The sequence below is a fragment of the Palaemon carinicauda genome, chromosome 4 (genome assembly GCF_036898095.1).
Source record: "Palaemon carinicauda isolate YSFRI2023 chromosome 4, ASM3689809v2, whole genome shotgun sequence".
NCBI classification, from domain to species: domain Eukaryota; kingdom Metazoa; phylum Arthropoda; class Malacostraca; order Decapoda; family Palaemonidae; genus Palaemon; species Palaemon carinicauda.
This window is the reverse complement of record NC_090728.1, coordinates 85,214,935-85,224,413: the sequence shown is the minus strand read 5'-3', so window position 1 is coordinate 85,224,413 and position 9,479 is coordinate 85,214,935. Positions and strand designations below refer to the sequence as shown.

The 9,479-nt window shown below is 38.2% G+C and overlaps 1 pseudogene; it reads left to right on the top strand.

The window, feature by feature from the left end:
- The window catches only part of LOC137639551 (uncharacterized), a 9,419-nt pseudogene extending 2,334 nt beyond the window's left edge, over window positions 1-7,085 (top strand).
- The last annotated feature ends 2,394 nt before the right edge of the window (window positions 7,086-9,479 follow it).

Here is a 9,479-nt window from a genome sequence, read left to right as displayed (position 1 = left end):
TCTAATGACGAGACTGGGTCACAGTTGATTTTTCATGATTATGAAATAGAGAAATCCGTTTCTCCCAATGAACCTCCCCAGCATGCTGCAAAATGCAACAACCATGGTTCATACTGCATATTTTGGTGCAAAAGTTGCAAAGAATGGATATGCCATGATTGCTTTGTGATTTCTCACCCACCATTAGTGTGTGAAATTAGAACTTTTAACCACGCCCTTTCCGAAATAAAATTAAAAGAGGATCAGTGCATCAAGAAGACTGTCATGCTGTTCGATAATCACACTGAAAAATATATAAAAAAAAGCAGTCAGCTCTGAAGGACATGAGAGAAAAGAACAGAGCCCTGATCAAGGAACTACAAAGACTGTTATCGAAGAACCAACAGGCAAAGAGAGAAGTCGAGAAACAGACTGAAGACATCAAAAGTATTCTTGCTGAGGGGCTATCCACTCTGTTGACACTTCTCGAGTCACAAAGACAACTGTTGGAAGCTCAGACTTTTGATAAAGTTTTCTCAGCACGTCACCAAGCTCAAGCCTAGCAGAGCAAATTACTGGACTGGCATGACCCAAACAATCTACTTTCAAGTGAAGAAATGGGTTACTCAGATGAGGTAAGCAATGCATGTTTGATGTATGTTGTTACTTCTGTCAAAAGTAGACATACCACTTGGACATAGATAGTTGTAAAAATAAAAGTGTAGAACTTCTGTCTGAAAGAGAGAAATCATACATGGAAGGTGTAGGCCAGCGTTTCATGCTAATAACAAAAATTGTTACAAATGTTTGATAGCTGCCCTCATTCGGGTATTACTTACACAATTGAGGCTTACTTCTTTGAAATGAAAAGTAGTAAATTGAAAAAAAAAAAAATAGTGAAGAGAGTTCATACTTGAATGAGAAAGTTTATTCATTATTACACTGACAGACAGTTGTATTGCTATAGTGTATATCTAAGTAATTTTCAGAGATATCATGTATGTACAGAGTTCAGAATACATCTTGGGTATAAGTAATCGTAATAAAGAATAATAGGATTGTTATTTCGTGTTGCCTTTTTGTAAATAACTGGAATAGATGATTATCTTTATTTTTAGCTACAGAAATCTACGCTAACTGCCATTGCTGTTTTGAAGGATTTACTATTGTCTTCGGATAATAACGACATTAAATCCCAGACGAGTGGATTAACAACTCTTTCCAAAAAGGTAAACTGTTTCAAAATTAGAAATAAGACTTTATCAGTCATCAGACTTTGTATCATTATTATAAGGAACCTGCTGTGTGATTCATCTAATATAGTTTACATATAAATAAATGAAGTGAGGGAGTGAGTGACCTAAATAATGCCTTTATCAAAAGAAGCAAGTTAAGTATCATACATAATGCCATTGTCAAAATCAAGATCAGAAAAAAAAACATTGGACAATTAATAGAAAACCATAATGAATATCATTGGTATCTGTAAATTTAATTTTCTAGTTTTCATTTTCATCACAGGTATTCTTTGAGAAGGATTTTTTTTTCCTACACGTAATACTCCGGATAGCAAGGTCGGTAGCGTCGTGGATCTCTATTATTGAGGTCCCGAGTTCGGTCCCCGCCAGGGACGCGAATACCGTGAGACCTTCTACCGGGGGTACTCCCACGTGGCACCTGGGGGGGGGAGGTTAGAGGGGACTAGTGATAGTCCCTGCTGGCTAATGGTCGCCCGAGAGAAGACGATGTAAATCGTCTCTGTGGAGACCTAAAACCTGCAACTTTAACTTTAAAACAAACCCGTGACCTTTAATACGAGTATAGCATCAGCAAAACTTGAGCAGACATTAGACTTTCAACAACGTGAACTTAGTTGGTTGCTGGGTGATGAGTAAGCCACATACACCTGACAAATAAAACAATCCTTACTTTAACTTCAGCTGCAGCTGAGTACACAAATACACTGCTCTGTGTGTGTGTGACTAAATTTTTCATTAGACTGATTGCTTTTAGTCTCTTTTCAGAGTGTGCAACTTTGGGCCTTTTCGATATCTACCCCTAAGCCAGACATATGGCTTTTCCATAAAAAAGCCACCGTTCGGGATGGTATATGAGTAAGGCGGTGGGTGGTCCTCAATTTACTTTGTAGTTTTTGCAGTCATTGACCTGTGAGGCATATACGGAGGGGCATCCTGTGCAGTGGAGAAAGTTCGCTAACAAAAAAGTGATTCCTCGACATCAGAAGGCAAGCGAAATTGATACCAAAGATGATCTCAGCTCATTTTCCCCTTCTTCGAGAACGAAACTGGCTGTTTCTCATGCAATTTCTTTATAGGTCTATCTTCTAGGGCACATGTTGGGGGAATGGAAGCTGCTCCCACACGCTTAGAAGTAGTTCCGAGAATACAGGTTTATGTTCCTCCGCAAGTAGGGTCAATACACCCCTACCAATCTCTCAACCATATTGCCAACTCTTATAATTACTGTTTAGTTCCGAGAATACAGGTTTATGTTCCTCCGCAAGTAGGGGCAATACACCCCTTCCAATCTCTCAACCATATTGCCAACTCTTATAATTACTGTTTAGTTCTGAGAATACAGGTTTATGTTCCTCCGCAAGTAGGGGCAATACACCCCTACCAATCTCTCAACCATATTGCCAACTCTTATAATTACTGTTTAGTTCCGAGAATACAGGTTTATGTTCCTCCGCAAGTAGGGGCAATACACCCCTACCAATCTCTCAACCATATTGCCAACTCTTATAATTACTGTTTAGTACCCTGATGACAATTTGGATCTGTTTAGGTCGTGGTCTTTTCTTGGGATTGATGGTGCCCAATAAACAAAAACTTTTGAAGAAGGTTATATCCACCAGAGCTAAAAAGCCTTCTGCTGTTGCTCTTCCACCAGTTCCCCCTTCAAAGGAGGTGTTAGACAAGAATCATTATGATGACCCTGTTGATGAATCCCTAAGAAAGTGGCACTGTCTACAGTGATGAAATCCTCAACTACTGGAAAGAAGATTAAGGAAGATGTGAAGTAGCTCCAGCTTCATTTGGTTGTCTCCTCTGCATTCTTTGTTTGCTGCTGGTTAAGTGTTGCCAAATGCATGTAGGTGTCACCAAATGCATGATCACCATTTGCCACCCAGAAGAAGAAGACAAGGTCATGGAAGCACAGGACGACTGGCTTTTTAGATTTTCACAAGACTCCTAAAAATTCCCCTGCATGGCTTTTTGGAAGCTGTAACAGTACTCCAAGGTCACACATTAGGGAAGGAGTCAGTGTCTAGATCTAGCATTTACATGGAGACTCTTGTGGAAAGCCATTGTAAGAGACCAATACAGAGAATTAATAGTTATAGCTCTGATCTCTCTAATGCCTCAGGGCAATCTTTGATTTGCTTTGGTGGCTGACCACTAATTGAAGACTGCTCCAACGAAGCAGGAAATATCAACTGATACTTCTGACGCTTCCGGTTCTTCCTCCAGTACTTTCTAAGCTGCAGAGATCCAACATCCTGAATGATGCTCCGCCTACCTCACTGCAAATTGTTGACACAGTAGAAGAGCTGATAAAGGCATCATCAGCGGAATCAGCATCTATGCTAGCCATCAGGCTATATCGTGGATTGATTATTGATAAGAGGCGGTAGCCCTATTTATGATGTGTGTCTATCCCTCAGACATCCTGGAGGGAGCTCTCGTTTTAGTGTCGAAAACACTCAACCCAGCAATTAAGGATCATAAATTCATGCCCTTCTGCTTTTCCTCCCCTAAGGAAGTGGCTAGAGAGTTAAACAATCTTTTGCTTTTTCCTTTGTGGGTATTAAGATGCTACTTCTAAAGGATTTGACACTCCAGACCTCAGCACAGGAGACTGTTTCTAAGCTCTGGAAAGGTTTAAAGAACGGTCTCCAAGACAACCACCTCCTTCTGGCTTTGGGAACTCGTCAATCACTCCTATGCCCCTGGAGGATGTGCAGGTGGACCCTCGAGCATGAGAGCATAGAAAAGCAGGTGTATCTGCTCACTCTTAACCTTTAGGGAGAATGTTTTCGTTGTGCAGGTCCTAAGGATTAGTGACTGGAAAATTCAAATAGCCTTCCCTGACACTACCTCTGGGAGCATACCCACAGGTCCCTGGATGTGTAGCTCCTCAACAGGTGTCGGGGTAATGGCAAGAATATCTGGCGATTTTTTCCACTTTCTTATTCCCCTCTTTTGAGGTGCAACAATCGCTAGATGCAGGTAACCTATTCAACAGTGACTTCTATTTACAATTTGTAATTTATTTAGAACTGTTAAGCTGTTACCCCCATCACTTGAGCAAAGCGGTTGACAGACCCATTGTATACTTGTTCATTAATTATTTAATGATTATACACTGGATAACATATTAAATAGATCATAGATCAATCAGTGCCTTACCTATTTTGATAATGGCATTCTTTAACCCCATTTACATTCCGATGCAAGGATGTTATTTGGTTGACAGGAAATACGACTTTCAATTCTCTCAAGACAGAAGCTCATTAAGTTTTCCCAGGTCAGTTAACCAAGTTATGTTTGGTTACAGGAATCTTCTCCCAGGAATAAGTTTTCTATTGAAGGCTGAGGGTTTGTATCACTTAAAGGAAAAAATGATAGATTGTAAAGAAACTTTTTTTTTTATGCCAATCATACAGACTTGAGACTTAAGTTACATGTCCTGACTCACCCTTCGCACAAGCACTTAGACCAAAGGTCAAAGTGAGGGTTCTCTACATGGCAACCAACTACATTTACCTGGTTAAGAGCTTATAATACCCATTTCAGCTTTGCCAATGCTATATCCCTACTGAAGGTCTCCGGTTTGTAGTGTTTGCAAATAATAGATATTACTTTAAGATTTATGATTTTCCTCCCATGAACATTAGGCTTAATATTGCTTGACAGTGTCAACTAGTAATGAACTATAGCTGTAAAATATTCGTTTATGTGATCATGAATAGTTGCTTCAATATCTCAATCCATTGTATGGTCTGCAAAATTATTTAGTTAAAATTTTATTATTATAGGATGAAGAAGCAGTGGCAAGGAACCTGAATCAATTGTTGGAACCTCAGAGTGGAAGGCCATTATTACAAAGATAGAAAATAGTCAGCTTTCATCTGATAATTCTCTGCAGTGCTTGGCGAATATAACTAGTGGAACTGATGTCAAGCAATATGTTTTTGGAAAGGGGATTGACGACCCTTATGTAGTACAAGATAAGCAAAGAGCAGTAAAGTCTTTAACTTGTGGAAAATTTGAGGTCCTTGGTGAAAATCTGATAGACTTAAGTTCTAATGAAAGAAGGTTCAGAGGTCGATGCCCTCTCTCTCTAAAGCAGTGTCTGACACCTGATAGAACAGAACAGCCTAGATATCATTCTATAAATACACATTTCTCAGTTAAAAGAAAGCACCCCATCTCTCCACAGCTAGAACGAATATCAGAAACCGAGGAACAGGGTTGTCGATTGGAAGTAGAACGAGAAGAGACAGAGCAATTTCTCATAGAAAACGAGAAAGATGATGATAAACCACAAATCTTGGCAAAAAGTATTGAGTTATCAGAAGAAGGTAAGTAAAACCTTCACTCAATTACAATGAAAGATGAGACATTGAAAGGGAATCAATTTGGGTTTCTAAGTAAAATAGATACCGAGCATACAATCAACAGAGAAGTTCAAGATATAGCTTACATCACTGATATTTTCGATCCACTTAAAGATCCCACAAAGATCTTACCTGCAGTGTCGAAGGCCGAACTGAGATGCACTGAAGTGGAAGAAAACTTTCCTGGGAAGTTTCTTTCGAAATATTCCAGAAATGGACTTCATCTACTTGATGAAGATCTTGACAACGCTGTCCCCCAAGGTATGAAAGGAAAGAGACGTGATGATCCGGTGAACTTCAGAGCTAGCAGCTCTGCATCAGAAGTTATTAGTACGGCATATGGACGGGATGGTAGATCCGTGTCAGGAGGGGCTAGTAGTATTGCATCAAGAGAAAGTACTATCACTGTGTCAGGTCTTGGTAATATTATATCCGGAGGGATTATTGTAGTTACAGGTGAAGCAGATGAAGATGATCATGATGATGATAACTATTTATTGAAGGAATCTATGTGTGACACAGTCCTTCCATTAAAAATTAAAGAGAAATATGAAATGGGAAGAACCCAATGGAGAGTTAATACTGGTGTCCCCCAAGAAGGAGAATATGGACATAATAAGGCGAAAAATTACCATGCGTTATACAAAGAGAAAGGAATAGTCTTCAAAAGAAGTAACATCAGTGGTGTCCTTATTAGTGGAAGTTATGTCCATGCAGATGAAGATACCAAAACTATGTCTTCTAGATATCAAACCGAAGATCTTATTGGCACAGATCGCCATTATCAGATAAAAGAATGAACCCAAACTGAAAGTGACAATGACGACGAAATCTTTTTAACACCTACAAGTGAAGTTGGAGTAGTACATTATCCTATTGGCCATAGCAATTCTATACTAAATTCAGATAAGGAAGCTAGAGATATTGGAATAGCATATAGCCTAGAAAGTGACACAACGCTTCCGATAGAAGACTTGATTGAAAGCCAACGGTATATTAGACGTAAGATTCCAGAATCAAATGGAGAAATTACCTCCCAGCTAACTGGCGCTGAAGCACAGGAAGGCAATGTTGAAAATACAGATACTGACGCAAATAAAAGCAAAATTGGCAATAAATGCCGACTAATGTAAGTTACCTGCAATGCTTTATTCTACACAGAAATGAATATAAATTTATATTCTATATTACAGATTTACTGTTGATCAAACACAATTGTTGTGAAAGTTTTTTTTAAAAGGTCTTAACACATCACTTGCATTTAATATTAAGCTGGATCCATAAATAGAAAAATAGAGTTTTATCGACTTTATCCTACGATGGAAATCGAGATATTTTCTATTACGGCGAGACTGTTTTTATTGTGATATATTTGGTTTTAATCTTTTATTATGAATATATGCTTAGATTTTAATGGATACTTTAAACAAGACATTGATTTTAAAAACCTTATATGAATCTACAGTTATAATGTATTTTAAAAAAGAAACAAATATATTTAGCATGAATTAAGTGTTATTTTATAAAAATGTAAATATTTTATTTTACCTTTTACATTTGATTATATTTTTTTTTGGGTTTTTATATTACCTAGAAATATTAATTACTCTTTTCATACTGTGATGACAATTTTACCTTTTTTGCAAACATAGCACACTGTCATTAAGTCTTTGCATTGTTCCTTTGGGCTTCTAGCTGCAACGAGTTTTTATATGTTAACTTTACTTTTGTTCCAATTAACTTGATTGAATTTGCTGTCCAACTTCTTCTATATATAACATGCGAGTGCAACAGCTGAGTGTTCTTTTAGTTACAAATCGGCCGTGATTGACCTCCACCTCCTTGATTTGGCCCAAATGGCTTAAATCTCCTAAATCTGTAAATGTTCTTTGAATTTGATAACATGCATATGCATTTGAAATATTTCTCGTTTTATATATACAATTAAAACCATATTTTTAAAGTTTTAATTCTGGTTTTAAAAACAGTGATTAGGAGTTAAAAAAAGTTAAGGGATTTTCAAACCTTGATTCTTTTAAAGTAAGATTAAAACGTTGGTTTGAAGCCGTTTAGGCTATATTTTGAAAGGCGATTTATTAATTGTTTTTTGCTTGCTTCATTTAGCTTGGTGAGCATATGTTGAAGCTCTTCTTTGGTGTGAACAATGATAATGATGTCATCAGCAAATCTTAGGTGACTTAGATATTTTCCATCTATTTTTTTTCCTTTTTTCTTGCCAGTTGAGTTGTTGGAAAGCTCTCTCCAGGCAGGCAGTAAACAGTTTGGGTGAGCTAGTGTCACCTTGTCTGACACCCCTCTTGAGTTGGAATGGTTCAGAGTCCTTGTGGAGGCGAATAAATGATGTTGCATGGTCATAGATGTGACAGAGTACATTAATGTTAACTGAGTCAACTCCCTGTTCTTCTAGCGCTGACATGACCTCCTCAGTTTCAACCGAGTCAAATGCTTTGGAGTAATCTACAAGTGCTACTACTAGTGGTATCTTATATTCATTTGTTTTCTCAATGATTTGGTTTACTGTTTGTAGATGGTCAATTGTGGAGTAGCCTCTTCTAAAGCCCGCTTGTTCCCTTGGCTGATTTTCATCAAGCTTTCCTACAATTCGGTTGGTAATAACTTTGGTGAAAATTTTATAAATAACATTAAGGAGGCTGATTGGCCGTTGGTTGTTCATGTCCCTGGGGTCGCCTTTTTGGTAGAGTAGAATGAGGATAGCTTTATTCCACTCTTCTGGCGTTTTGCTCTTCTTCAGACATTCATTGAATAGTTGCGCCAGTCAGACCTGGATTGGCTCATCAGCATCTGCTATTAGGTCTAACGTGATGTTATCTGGTCCTGGTGCTTTCCCCTTCTTCATTTGCTTGACAGCTAGTCGCACCCCGCCTGCTGTGATCTTTGGAAAGTGATGAGATGGGTGTTGATTTGCTCTTTCACGAAGATGGTAACGAGGTCTTTCTGAGGAGTAAAGCTTGTGGTAGTACTCTCTTGCTCGCTTAGCTGTTCCATCACGGTTGGTTGTAAGGGATCCGTCTTCTTCTAGCACCCCAGTGAATTGCAGCTTCCCTTGGCCGAGTTTTCTTTTTGCTGTTTTAAACCCTCTGCCTTGCTTGATGACATATTCAATTATTTTTGTCGTTCTATTGCGAAGGTCTTCTCGTTGCTTTTTCTGTATAGTTTTGTTTAGTTCTGCTGCTTCAATTTTCTCCCTCACTGTTGATGGGGGCTTGAGATTTCTCCGTTTCTTCATGAGGTTCTTTGTGTCATCCGAGAATTTGCTGTTATCAGAGGGTTTTGTGTCCTGGAACTTCTTTGCTACTTCTTTCAGGGGGATAATGATGTTATTATTCAAGTTTTCAAGATGAGTTTCATTACTGTTTTGGTCTTCTAAATTTCCGAGAATCTCGTAGCGGTTTTTTAACTCTATCTGAAATGTAGATTTGAGAGCTTCAGGTACTTTGATATGTTCTGGTCTTAAGAAGAATAGTTTTTGCCTTTCTTGTTTGGTGTTGATTTGGACTTTGCATCGTATCATCCTGTGATCACTGCCTACATTGACTTGGTTCAGGACATCAACATTTTTAACTATATTATGTTTGTCTACTAGTATGTAGTCTCTTTCATTACGTGTTTCCTTTACTTGTAAAATAATCTAGGATTAAATAGCACTAGAAGTAACAAATATTCTAATGTGTAATGCATAAGTGAGTGAGGTTCTGGTCTATGATACAATAATATTTTGGCCAAGTAAAATGTCATAGTAACCAATTAAATGAAAATTTTATCCACCCAGTCGCTGCTTTGCTGTTCCTTGTGATTTGAAGTGAGGTGCCACCTG